The following is a 13,388-nucleotide window of genomic DNA, read 5'->3' as shown; positions in this document are numbered from 1 at the left end:
GCCCAGGTTCAAATCCCAGTAAGGGTATGGCTAGCTAATGAGAGCTAAATAGCTTGAAATAGATCTATACTAGTCTCCCTTTATTTATTTATCAGCATAAATATAACATACATACATACATACATACATACATACATACATACATACATACATATATATATATGCTGATAAATAAATAAAGGGAGACTAGTATAGATCTATTTCAAGCTATTTAGCTCTCATCAGCTAGCCATACCCATGTTGGGAATCGAACCTGTGCTCTATTGCCTCTTAGGCAGATGTGTTAACCATTGAGCTACAGAGCTCGACTCCTTATCAGCCAGCCAGGGTGAGAGGTATATATTTAAAGTCACAACCCCTGGTATGCCCAAATATGGGAGGAAGGTCACACTTCCACTCTCTGTCTTCGGCTCGTCACAAGAGACCATCCAGACAGAAACCCAATATTATTTACTGTTGCCTTTTTGTTACATTTGTTATATTTCTGCTGATAAATAAATAAAGGGAGACTAGTATAGATCTATTTCAAGCTATTTAGCTCTCATCAGCTAGCCATACCCATATATATGTAGGTCTCTAGTTATTTGGGTTTTCTCCCGCATAAAATTGGAGATGTCTTGGTGACGAAGTCTCATTCGTCATCTTCAGGCTACTTCAGGCTTGGTGCTTCCAGGAGCAATGTGAGATCTCGGCTGTTTCTTCCTTTTAACTGCTAGTGGGGGTTTGAACTGATTGGGTGGGAGCTTGGCTGTGTCCTGATTGAGTGGAGGTGTGTTCTGATTGTTTGAGGGTTTGTGTTTCATGTAAGGATAGGAGGGGTTTAAAGAGGCTAATTGTGCATTTGCAGAATGCATCAGAAAACATATATATATATATATATATATATATATATATATATATATATATATATATATATATATATATATATATATATATATATATGCTATATTTATGCTGATAAATAAATAAAGGGAGACTAGTATAGATCTATTTCAAGCTATTTAGCTCTCATCAGCTAGCCATACCCAAGTTTGGGAATCGAACCTGTGCTCTATTGCCTCCCAGGCAGGGAGTAACCATTTGAGCTACATTTGAGCTATATATATATTTGTGTGTGTGTGCTTTTTCAAAAGGCAACTGGACTTTGTTTTTCCTTGAAGATGTTTTGCTTCTCACCCAAGAAACTTCTTCAGTTCTTGAATAGCAGCTTCTTGGATGGGAAAGGAAATGTCTCCAAGGAAAGACAAAGGAAGTCCAGTTGCCTTTTGAAAAAACACCTTTGGGACAACCATGACTTGGATGACTGCAAATCTCTATAGATATTTACAGTAAATGAACAAAAAAAATCCTAAACCGGGTTCTCCAGGATATAGTCAATAGCCTTTAGTCAATGAGTGGCACAGTGGTTAGAGTGCAATACTGCCGGCTACTTCAGCTGATCATCGCCTGTCAGCAGTTTGACAGATTGAATATCACCAGGTTCAATGTTGATTCAGCCTTCCATCCTTCCGAGATGGGTAAAATGAGGAGCCAGATTGTTGGGGGCAATAGGTTGACTCTGTAAACCGCTTAGAGAGGGCTGTAAAGCACTATGAAGTGGTATATAAGTCTAAGTGCGATTGCTATTGCTTTAGAAAAACAGATGAAACAATCCTGGCAACATCACCCCCGCTCTGCACACCCCCCTCCACTCTGCACCGCAGCTTCTTTGTTTAATTATGGGAAGATCTGATAAAGGGAATGGTTGGTATTCTGAATGGGCAAGAATCTTTTTATCCAAAGTGTTTGGACAGCCTTTGCCAAAGTGTCCTCAACATTGGAAAATTACTGGGACCATTTCCAGTTTAGAGTTGTCTCAGGACACCCCAGTCCATCTCTTTATCCAGACTGGAGCAAGCTGGCCTGATATTCATTGTAGCTAGCAAAATACAACTTGATCTTTATTAAACAGCAACAAACATGAAAAACACTTCATGGGCAGAATGGGACACAAAGTAGGGAAAAGAGTAAGGCATGCACAGGCAAGAGTTGATATTATCTCTATCTAAAGTGTAATACTTTCTGGAGCCTCTGGAAACAAAATAGTTATTGACATGTCTGTTCCCAAAGGTTAATTACAACTTTAATATCAGCAGAATAGATATGGGAAATTGGGCTGCAGTGATCCCTCCTCTGACCTACACAATAGAAAAAGATTGTTTATTTAGTGTACGGCAATGTTACAATGTTAGGCAGGAGATTACAATGTTAGTACATATTAGTTATTTGGCTGTCACAGGATGCTAGTCCATTTAGTTCACCCTCAGTGTTTGCCCATAAACGCTATAGAGATGTGGCAGCTTATTGGCTAAGACGCTGAGGTTGTCGATTAGAAAGGTCGGCAGTTCGGTGGTTCAAATCCCTAGTGCCATGTAATGGAGTGAGCTCCCATTACTTGTCCCAGCTTCTGCCAACCTAGCAATTTGAAAGCATGTAAAAATGCAAGTAGAAAAATATGAACCACCTTTGGTGGGGAGGTAACAGTGTTCCTTGTGCCTTTGGCATTTAGTCATGCTGGCCACTTGACCACAGAAACGTCTTCGGACAGCACTGGCTCTTTGGCTTTAAAACAGAGATGAGCACCACCTCCTAGAGTCGGGAATGACTAGAACCGTGACCTGACAAATGCGCGCATGACAAAAGCGTGCCGACAAAACCGTGGCGCTAAAACTGCAATGTCATCAACGCGACATCATCAGCGCGGCGACAACAGCGCACTGATAGAGGCGCAATTTTAGTTAAGGTAAGGGTTAGGTTTAGGTTTAGGTTTAGGTTTAGGGTTAGGGTTAGGGTGAGGTTTAGGTTTACAGCGTGCTTCTGTCGCTGCGCTGTTGTCGCCGCGCTTCAGCGCTCATTTGTCGGCGCGCTTTAGAACTCGCGGTTTTGTCACCGCAGTTTAGTCGGGCGCGCTTTTGTCATTCGCCCTTTTGTCGGTGAACCGACTAGAACATATGTGTGAGGGGAACCTTTATCTTTACCTTACAGTGTTTATCCATGATGCACCTCAGAGGGCGATCTAGCTCCACGTCAGAAAGATGAGTGGCATCCTGCAGCAACATCTAGGGCCTTCTCTCACCACTAATGTTGCCTTGTGGTTGGGCCTTGCATCCGAGCAGGTCCAGCACTGGCAAGGATCCAACTGTCCACATGAAATACTGCTACATTTCCCACTAAAGTGGTACTTATTTATCTATTTGCATTTACATGCTTTCGAATGGCTCGGTGGGCAGAAGCTGAGGCAAGTGATGGGAGTTCACTCAGCCATGTGGTGCCAGGATTCAAACCACTGGAGCAGAGACTATCTCCAGCATCTTTAAGGCACTGAGCCACCATGCCTCTTTTATGGGGAAAGAAAACCAATTTGATAGATGGATAACATACCTGACACTCAAGATTATATATTGGCTGTCATCAGTCTACATCCAGTTTGTAAAGAGTATCTGGAAGGCTGGAGAATTCATTGAGATGGGAGGTCACAATCGCCGATCCGTAACTAATTTATATCTTTGTCACTGGATGACTCCAGGCATCCTTGGACAACACGTGGACAAGAACACAAATAAACAGATTTGTTCCTGAAATTGGCCTGGATTCTCAAACCATGTTGGCTTTGGTGACAGAGGAGTATTTTATCTTTAGGGACAATAGTTAATCAGCAGAAGCTGTTAGTTGTCCTTAATGGGTCTAATTTATGATGTATGTATGTATGTATGTATGTATGTGTGTGTGTGTGTGTGTGTGTGTGTGTATGTAGACTGCATCCCCTCTTGCTGTATGTTTGCTATTGTTTTATGTGTACTTCGCTATCCTTGACTATCCTTCTATGGATAGCCAAGGACAGATAGGACTTGTTTGCCATCTGAAATGACTTGACCGACCTTGGATCTAAAGCAACAGGATGCTGTAGGCCAAGCAAATGCCAACAGCCAACAGCCTCCACCCAATTCAAGTTAGGTGGCTCCTGCAATAGCTGGAAGCCAGACATGCTTTCATCAGCAGGATTAAAGTCATTATTTAAAACTGTGCCTGCAGTTACATCCTTATATCAATGTCTTTACTGCACTCATCTCGGTGGAATGTATTCATGTCTGTGGAATCAGTGTCTCTATTCATATCAGCATTTTTGTTTTTAAAAAAGGAATCATTTGGTGAAAGACAAAAACCAGTCCACTGACTCTGGAGGTTTCCTTCCTCCCAGACTCTCCAGCTGGTAACATCACACATGGATCAAAATAGCATAGAATAACACAGAAAAACAGAGTTGGAAGGGACCTTGGAGATCTACTAATCCAACCCCCTGCTCAAGCAGGACACCTTATACAATTGCAGAGAAATGGTTATTCAATCTCTCCTTAAAAACCTCCAGTGATGGAGCACCACAATTTTTTGGGGAAAGCCATTTCCCTGGTGAATTGTTCTTACTGTCAGGAAATTACACCTTAAGTTTAGATTGGATCCAGTGGTGAGTTGCAGGTGGTACGCCCTGGTATGGGAGTACCGGAGCCTGCCCGGAGCACCAGGTACCATTCCCGTATGGTACTCCGGAGGGCCCACCTGCCCGCCTGAACTCCTTACCTGTCCTTTAATCCTTTGGCGCTTCCAGGCAAGTGCATGGTGCGTACGGCGCCTGCACAACACTCTGCCAAACAGCTGGAGCGCGCTGACACTTCCGAAGACGTCACAGGGAGGTATGATGCATGTGCGCACCACACACATTCATGTGGGTGATGCCAGGCCCGTTCCCACCGTACTGGTTGGAATGGGATCTGGAACCCACCACAGGATGGATCTCTCATTAATGGTCTTCCACCCATTGCATTCTTGTCCTGGCCTTAGGTGGCTTGGAGAATAGGTCACTATTCTATAGCAATAGCAATAGCAGTTAGACTTATATATACCGCTTCATTGGGCTTTCAGCCCTCTCTAAGCGGTTTACAGAGTCAGCATATCGCCCCCACAGTCTGGGTCCTCATTTCACCCACCTCGGAAGGATGGAAGGCTGAGTCAACCTTGAGCCAGTGAGATTAGAACCGCTGAACTGCAGATAACAGTCAGCTGAAGTGGCCTGCAGTACTGCACCCTAACCACTGCGCCACCTCAGCTCATGTGACAGCTCCTCAAGCAGGGGTGAAATTCAGCAGGTTCTGACAGGTTCTGGAGAACCGGTAGCGGAAATTTTGAGTAGTTCGGAGAACTGGCAAATACCACCTCTGGCTGGTCCCAGAGTCGGGTGGGAAGGGAGATTTTGTAATATCCTTTCCGCAGGAGTGGGGAGGGAATGAGGATTTTACAGTATCTTTCCCCTGCCACACCCACCAATCCACGCCCACAGAACCCGTAGTAAAGAAATTGAATTTCATCACTGCCTTCAAGCACTGGAAGACTGCTATCCTATTCCCTCTAATCCTCTTAGTTATGCTACACATACCTAGTTCCCTCAACTGTTCGTCGTACAGTATAGCCTCCAGACCTCTGATCATCTTTGTTGCTTTTCTCTGCACTCTTTCTAGGGTCTCATCAGCTATTGTGCATTGTGCTGACCAGAATTGGACCCAGTACTCCAAGTGTGGTCACTCCAGTGCATTGAAGGGCTTGGTTTGGGGGCAGGGACTATCAGTTTGGATCTGATAAGATTAGACAAAGAGAGGAGCCTTTTCCAAACTGTTTATGAAATTTCAGCAAAAGAGAAAATACAAAAAAAAAAACAACCCAACGGAAGAGGAATTAGGGAAGAAAGAGATGAAAAATAAATAAACCGAAAAGCGAAGAAAAAGAAAAAAGAACGGAAAGGGAGAAAAAAAGAATCACTTCCAACTTTCCAAGATACAGATATAAACTCTTAATGGATTCAGATATTAGCCTCTTAATAATATAGATAGTTCCTGAGTTACAACCAGTTGCATAGTGATTGTTCAAAGTTATGAGGGACTCTGAAAAAGGTACTTACAACCCAGAGGCAAAGTTCCAACAGCTTCCCTTCCCCCCACAGCAAGGTCATATGATTGCATTTTGGCACTCGGCAAATGAACAGTATTTGCAGCACCTCATATTCACATGCCTGAGATGCTTGTCTCTTTGAATTATAGAGCCAAGGTGGCGCAGTGGTTAGGGTGCAGCACTGCAGGCTACCTCAGCTGACTGCAGTTCTACAGTTCAGCTGTTCAAATCTCACCGGCTCAGGGTTGACTCAGCCTTCCATCCTTCCAAGGTGGGTAAAATGAGGACCCAGACTGTGGGGGCAATATGCTAACTCTGTAAACCGCTTAGAGAGGGCTGAAAGTATAGGTATATAAGTCTAACTGTTATTGCTATTGCTATTGCTATTGCTATTGCTGAATTCTGAAGTCCCAGAACACTTTAACTTATTTCATTTTCTATTACTTTGTCTATTCTGTGGTGCCACCAGTTCTTATTTTATTTGTTAAATGTATTTACTACTCATCTCGCTGTGTGCCTACTCTGGGTGTCTATTGGCAGTTCTTGCGTGAGCAGGCAAGTAATAGAAAATCATGCAGATTTTCCAACACTGTTGTTGCTACTTTATTATTATTATTTGCTACATTAATCCAAACAATTCTTTATTTCTACCATAAGACCAGCCTAGCTGCATTTGTTATCTCCACTAAGGTAAAGGTAAAGGTTCCCCACGCACATATGTGCTAGTTATACCAGTCTCTAGGAGGCGTTGCTCATCTCTGTTTCAAAGCCGAAGAGCCAGCGCTGTCCGAAGATCTCTCCGTGGTCATATGGCTGGCATGACTAAACACCGAAGGGCACAGAACACTGTTACCTTCCCACCAAAGGTGATCCCTATTTTTCTACTTGCATTTTTTACATGCTTTCGAACTGCTAGGTTGGCAGAAGCTGGGACAAGTAACGGGAGCTCACTCCATTACATGGTGCTAGGGATTCAAACCGCCAAACTGGCGACCTTTCTGATCAACAAGCTCAGCATCTTAGCCACTGAGCCACCGCGTCCACTACAATTTATCTCCACTACAATTGACTCAATGCAAATTTGCAAAATTCAGGAAATTCTGTGAGTTCAGCTGCTTTTATGGTACACTCAGTTTCTTCTAAGTTACAAAAGAAGATTCCAAACAATTGTGCTACAGTCTGACCACTTTTGGAGGATTCCAAGCAGATGATAGCAAGCGTACAGTATTGAGATAATACGTCTGGCCTCCCTTACAGAGGCTTTGAACGAGTTGTTGAAGTAATGTATCCAAAATGCTTTGTAAATGCACGCGCGCGGTATTCTTCTGGAAGACACTCAAGTCTCTCAATTCTTGGCTCCTTCACTTTTCCCTCCCTCCTTTCCCACTGAATGAACTTTCTAAAACAGATATTTTACAAGGAACACAAGCCCTGAGAACAGATGTTCTAGGACAGAATCTCCGTTCTGTCCCCAGAACGGCACAGTACAAACAGAATGCTATTAAGATACTCCTTTTCATCTCTGTCTATTTTGAGCCCTCAAATATGATATACTATTATCCTCCTCACCATCCTTATTTTATTCAAACTGTTTGATGTTGATTTAAGCTGACCTGGGATTTAACAGCAGCATAAAACAATCTAATTTCATTAGCTGCAATTTGCCTGTTTCTCTTCCTAAGTGAACTGGCCAGGTGTGTTTCTGAAAGCCTTCATTGGCTGAGAGAGTCCAGCTTTTCAGATAGGCACTTATGACAACTCAGTTCTGAAATTGCACGTTCCCAGGGGCTTCATTCATTCATTGCAAACTGTATAGCTCACATTTCTTTCGTGGAAAAAGAAACCCTCCCAAAATTCTCCTGCAAGGAAGTCGATGCAAGTGTGAAATAGATAAACAAAGTCTTGCAAAAAGAGATACAAACAAATTTATTTATTATTTATTTGTTAGATTTATCTGCCACCTGTCTCACTATCAAGCGACTCTGGGTGGTTAATACACTGATTACAGATTAAGAGAGTTGGAAGGAACCCTGTACGTCATTGAGTCCAATCAATGAGTATTCGGCAACTTCAGCTAGTCCAGAATGCGGCCGCACGAGCGATTGTGGGTGCACCTCGTTTCACCCACATAACACCTATCCTCCGCGAGCTGCACTGGCTACCTGTCGATCTCCGGGTACGCTTCAAGGTGCTACTTGTCACCCATAAAGCCCTTCATGGTAGTGGATCTGGGTACTTGAGAGACCGCCTACTGCCAATTACCTCCATGCGACCTATTAGATCTCACCGATTAGGCCTCCTCCGAGTTCCATCTGCCGGTCAGTGCCGACTGGCAACCACGTGGAGGAGAGCCTTCTCGGTAGCAGCTCCAACCCTATGGAACGATCTCCCCGTGGAGATTTGGACCCTCACCACCCTCCAGACCTTCCGCACAGCCCTCAGAATCTGGCTATCCCGTCAGGCCTGGGACTAAGATTGTAACCCGCCCGAATGGTATGAATGTTGTGTTTTTTAATTATGTATTGTCTTATATGTTTAAAAGTTTGTCTTTCTCCCCCCTTCCCTTTTTAAGTTGTGAGCTGCCCTGAGTCCCCCCAGGGAAAAGGGCAGCATATAAATAAACTCAATACCAATACCAATACCAATCCCACTGCCCAAGCAGGAGACCCTACACCATTTCTGACAATTGGCAGTCCAGTCTCTTCTTGAAATTGTCCAGTGATGAAGCTCTCACAATTTCTGAAGGCAAGCTGTTCCATTGGTTGATTGTTCCCATGTCAGAAAATTTCTCCTTTATTTCCAGGTTCAATCTCTCCTTGATCAGTTTTCATCCATTATTCCTTGTTTGGCCTTTGGGTGCCTTGAAAAATAGCTTGACCCCTTCCTCTCTGTGGCAGCCCCTCAAATATTGGAACACTGCTATCATGTTTCCCCTTGTCATTCTCTTCACTAGACTAGCCATGCCCAATTGTTGCAACTGTTCCTCATATGTTTTAGCCTCCATTTCCCAAATCGTCTTGGTTGTTCTTCTCTGCACTCTTTCTAGAGTCTCAACATCATTTTTATAGTGTGGTGACCAAAACTGGATGTAGTACTCTAGGTGTGGTCTTACTAAGGCTTTATAGAGTGGTATTAGTATCTCACTTGTTCTTGATTGTATCCCTCTGTTGACACTCTTGCAAGCTTCATACATACCTAGCATTTTGGACCCAGATCAAAGTTAAAGAATGAAGCTGCCATACAGGCACCCTTACTGCATGCAAGAGAAAAAAAACACTCTGTGGAAAAGAAGCACAGCATAATGGAGAGGCACTAGTTTAAAAGCCTGCCCAGCCAGGTTGCCTTATTACAAGACAGTCACTGGATGTGAGTTACTTGTGCTGGTGCCGTTCGAGATGTTGGACTTCAACAGGCCTGGCCTTTCTAGGAGTTGGGGTTCAGTGCATCTGCCAAGCACCAGATAGGTAGACTTTAAATAGCTGGGACCCTCATGTTACATGCTTGAAACAAGCAAAGACAGAAGAGAATGGAGCAATGGATGTCTATGGAAGGAGATGTCAAAAAACAAGATGGCAGTAGTAACAGTGCTACTGAAGCCCTGCTTTCTTGGGCCCCACTAGATTGACTGGACCAGACCAGACCAAGAAATCAACCATATAGGGACACTAAAACTACTTTAGTAGAGACTGAGATAACAGAAACTTGCAAGATCTTAGAATGCAGAGAGATGGATAAATTGACCAAGGAAATTCAAGGAAAGGAGGAAACAGAGTACTATTTCATTTGGGGAAAAGGGTATAAGTGGTTAGATGATAGAAATAGGAAATAATAACTTGGAAAATGTAGTTTGTATTATAGAAGAAGTAGTAATTAGTGATAAGAATGTAGGAAAAGTAGAGGAGAAGTGAGCTGATGTCGTGACGATACGACGTGAGAGCTTGGAGCTCCAAGATCGGAGTCGATATTTCTGTCACTGGATGGTCCTTTTGGATCTAAACCATCCCCTAGAGATGGTGATAGTGAAGAGTACGTCCTGTTGATCTCAGGGACACTGCAAAGTCCCTGATCAATCCAGGAAAAGCGCTTTTTTCCGATGACAGAAATGCAGCCTTGAAGCTGCTGAAGTTGGGACAGCTCCGGAACAGAAAGAAAGCAGAAGAGAAAGTGTGTCGAATTGGTGAGGAAATTTTATTATTAGAAAAGAGATTACCCAAAGAAAATCATAACTAAATTAAAATTGAAGACAGAAGAAAATAAGCGGCGAGATTAAGCTACATAAACTTAGTGTGTTATCTTTTTCTAATTTTTCTTTTTACAGATGTAATTTCTGCAAATGTTTCCTATTTTTTAAATTGGATAGGTTAGTTTTTCTTCTACTACTTTTTATTCTTTCATTTTTTATATACTTGTGGACTATAATTTTTTTTTACAACGCTTGATTGGATTGCTTTTCACTTAAGAATTTTTCTCCATAAATTTGGAAATAAAGAGGGCTGTAACAGCAGAGAGAAAAAAAGTAACACTGCCAACTTGGTAACCAAACGACATGCTGTATGCGATTGAAGAAGGTTCTATGTGTTATGTGTTGTCTGTCTATGTCTGTCCAAAAAAGAAAAATATTCTTTTTTTTTTAAGAGAGAGAAGGAAAAGGAACAAGAAATGATATTCAGTGATTTTTGGGTTCGCGGAAATACCACCCCAAGAAAATATAAATTAAAAGCTGGAAGAGATACCTGCAGCAAATAGAGGAGGAGAAGAAATGAGAGGAAAAGGAGGGAAGGAAGAGAGAGGAGATGAAGATGGAAGGGAGAGGGAGAGAAGTAGAGAGGGTAGAGGAGAAGAAATGAGAGGAAAAGGAGGGAAGGAAGAGAGAGGACAGGAGAGGAAGATGGAAGGGAGAGGGAGAGAAGGAGAGAGGGTAGGAAGCGGGAAAGGTAGAGAGGGGAGGCAAGGTTAGAAGGAAGGGAAAGGAGAGGAGGAAAGAAGAAAGTAGAGAAGGGAGGGAGAGAAAGGAAGAGAGGAGATGAAATGAGAGGAAGAGGAGGGAAGGAACATAGAGAGGAGGAGAGGAAGATGGAAGGGAGAAGAAGAGAAAGAGAGAAGGATAGGGGGTAGGAAGGTGAAGAGGAAGAGAGGAGGAGGGGAGAGGCAAGGGAAGAAGGAAGGGGAAGGAGAAAGGAAGTGGAGAAGGGAGGGAGGGAGAAAAGAAAGGGAGAAGAAGGTGGTGTCAAAACAGGTGAGGGATGGTAAACAAAGCAACCCAAATGGAATAGTTTAACCCTATAAATGGAATGATAAATGTATAAGAACTATGATTGTAAAGGAAAAAAGAATAATAATTATGTGAATGTATACCTATAATTGTATATAGAGAACAAAAAATTAAAAAAAACTTTTTATATAAAAAAGAATGTAGGAAAAGTAGGATTTATTAAAGTAGGAAAAGTTATATATTAGTAGAACAACAAAGACTGCCTGGTACAAATATCCAAACATAGATTGATAAGCAAAAGAGTAAGAAATAATAGGATTATAAGTGTAAAACGACATAGAGATGCATTGAGAGGGAAATAGTGTTTGTAAAGATGCACCGATAGATATCTGCTGTAAGAAGGAATGTGCAGTTCCGATGTTATTTGTAAGTGTTGTATATTTTTTTGTCAATGTCTATAAGTGTTTGTAATAAAAAAAAATTTAAAATTAAAAAAAAGAAACTAACAAGTCTGACTATACTATACCTCCTCCAATTTATTATGTTCCAGTGAATCAGGGAGATGTCTGGCTGAGCTGCTTCTGAATGTTATCTCATTGTTCTGGACTTTAAAAAAAATGTTTCAGCCCCTTTTGCTGAGATCTTGGCAGCTAATTAAATATGGTAACCATTACGTTCCAGCATATTTTCATCAAGATCATCTTCCTTACTTTTCACAATGGTTGTTGCTTAATCAATAGGACCTTGAAGCATGTCCATCTCACCTAACTCCATATTGGGCATCCCAGGCAATTGTTACTGTATCTTCAAAAATTTCTTTCCAAACAAGAACAGCAACAAAACCGTTACTCCTCACTAATGCCAGAACGAACAGGGCTAAGAACCAGTAGATAGGAGGTTGATGTGATGGGATGTGAACTTGGAGAAGAGGAGGAGGAGACTTCTAAAAACCCAGAGCTTTCTCAGAAAGGGGCCTGGAGAAAGGGAATGTGCAATTTCAAGCTGGATGGAGAAGTTGGATAGAGGTTCAGGGTAGTCCCACCCTAGAATCTTTCTGGCTATTTTGGGTAGGTTAGAAAGTTGTAGCTTTAGTTTGGCAAGATTCTGTCTGTTAGGTGTAAGCAATAAATAAAGGATTGGATTCTGTCATCCCTGGATTGGGGAATGACGGCTGTGAGTGTACCAACGTGCCCTTTGCTAATGTGCATTGTGCATGTAATACATTTAAAAGAGCACTTCATGGATGCCCTTGGCTGTGTCTTAAATTTATGGCCAGCCATAACTGTACATAATGATGCTCTATCTCTGTGAGATAAGAGACTCACTCCAGGAACATTTTTAACACCTCCCTCTAAAGACAGATAGATAGAATTAGCATCTAAAATGTTTCAAATTACAACATCGGGAACCAAAACTGAAAGGAAGAAGCTCATAAATTATTTCAGAGCAAGCTTCCTACATAGAATCCTTTGTCCTTGCCAAAAATGATTTAGGAAGGCAGAAATACTAGATTAAACACAGATTTGTTTGGTTCATTTTCCTACAAGTCCAAATTTACCCGATCTGTATATAATACATTAAACGTTCCTGCACAAAAGGCCATCAGGGCTGGCTCAAACATGGTGAAAATGAGCCATGCTCAGTTCCTTGTATGGTAACCAAGGAAAAGTAGCTGAATCTCCTTTCAACACTGCTGGATGGATATTTTCCACACTGCATCTGACAGCAGTGGTGTTGGTAATTGAAAAACCCATACAAACAAGCCACTTGATTGCATGTCATTTCCTGCCCCAGCATCACTTCACTAAGATACAATAGCTGCTTCTCTCTGCCTAGTAGGAGGGCTGGCCCCATCTTTGAATGAGATCCATCCTGGGCCTACAAGATAAGCCAGACCAAGAAACAGGAGCCACCTGTGCCTGAAACTGCTTTTATTTACACTGGTTATATTAATAGCAGAATCTTGTAAGTCTGAATGTGCTTTTCCTCCTCTTTTAACTTCATCTGAATTTCAGTGTGTGTGTGTGTGTGAGAGAGAGAGAGAGAGAGAGAGAGCGGGAGGGGAGGGAGAGGCAGAGAGAGAGGGAAAGAGGGAGGGAGGGGGAGAGAGGCAGAGAGAGGGGGAAAGAGAGAGGGAGGGGGAGAGAGAGGCAGAGAGAGAGAGAGGGAAAGAGGGAGGGGGAGAGAGAGGCAGAGAGAG

Source organism: Thamnophis elegans, chromosome 1 (genome assembly GCF_009769535.1).
Source record: "Thamnophis elegans isolate rThaEle1 chromosome 1, rThaEle1.pri, whole genome shotgun sequence".
In the NCBI taxonomy this organism is placed as follows: domain Eukaryota; kingdom Metazoa; phylum Chordata; class Lepidosauria; order Squamata; family Colubridae; genus Thamnophis; species Thamnophis elegans.
Note: the sequence above shows the minus strand (reverse complement) of the source record.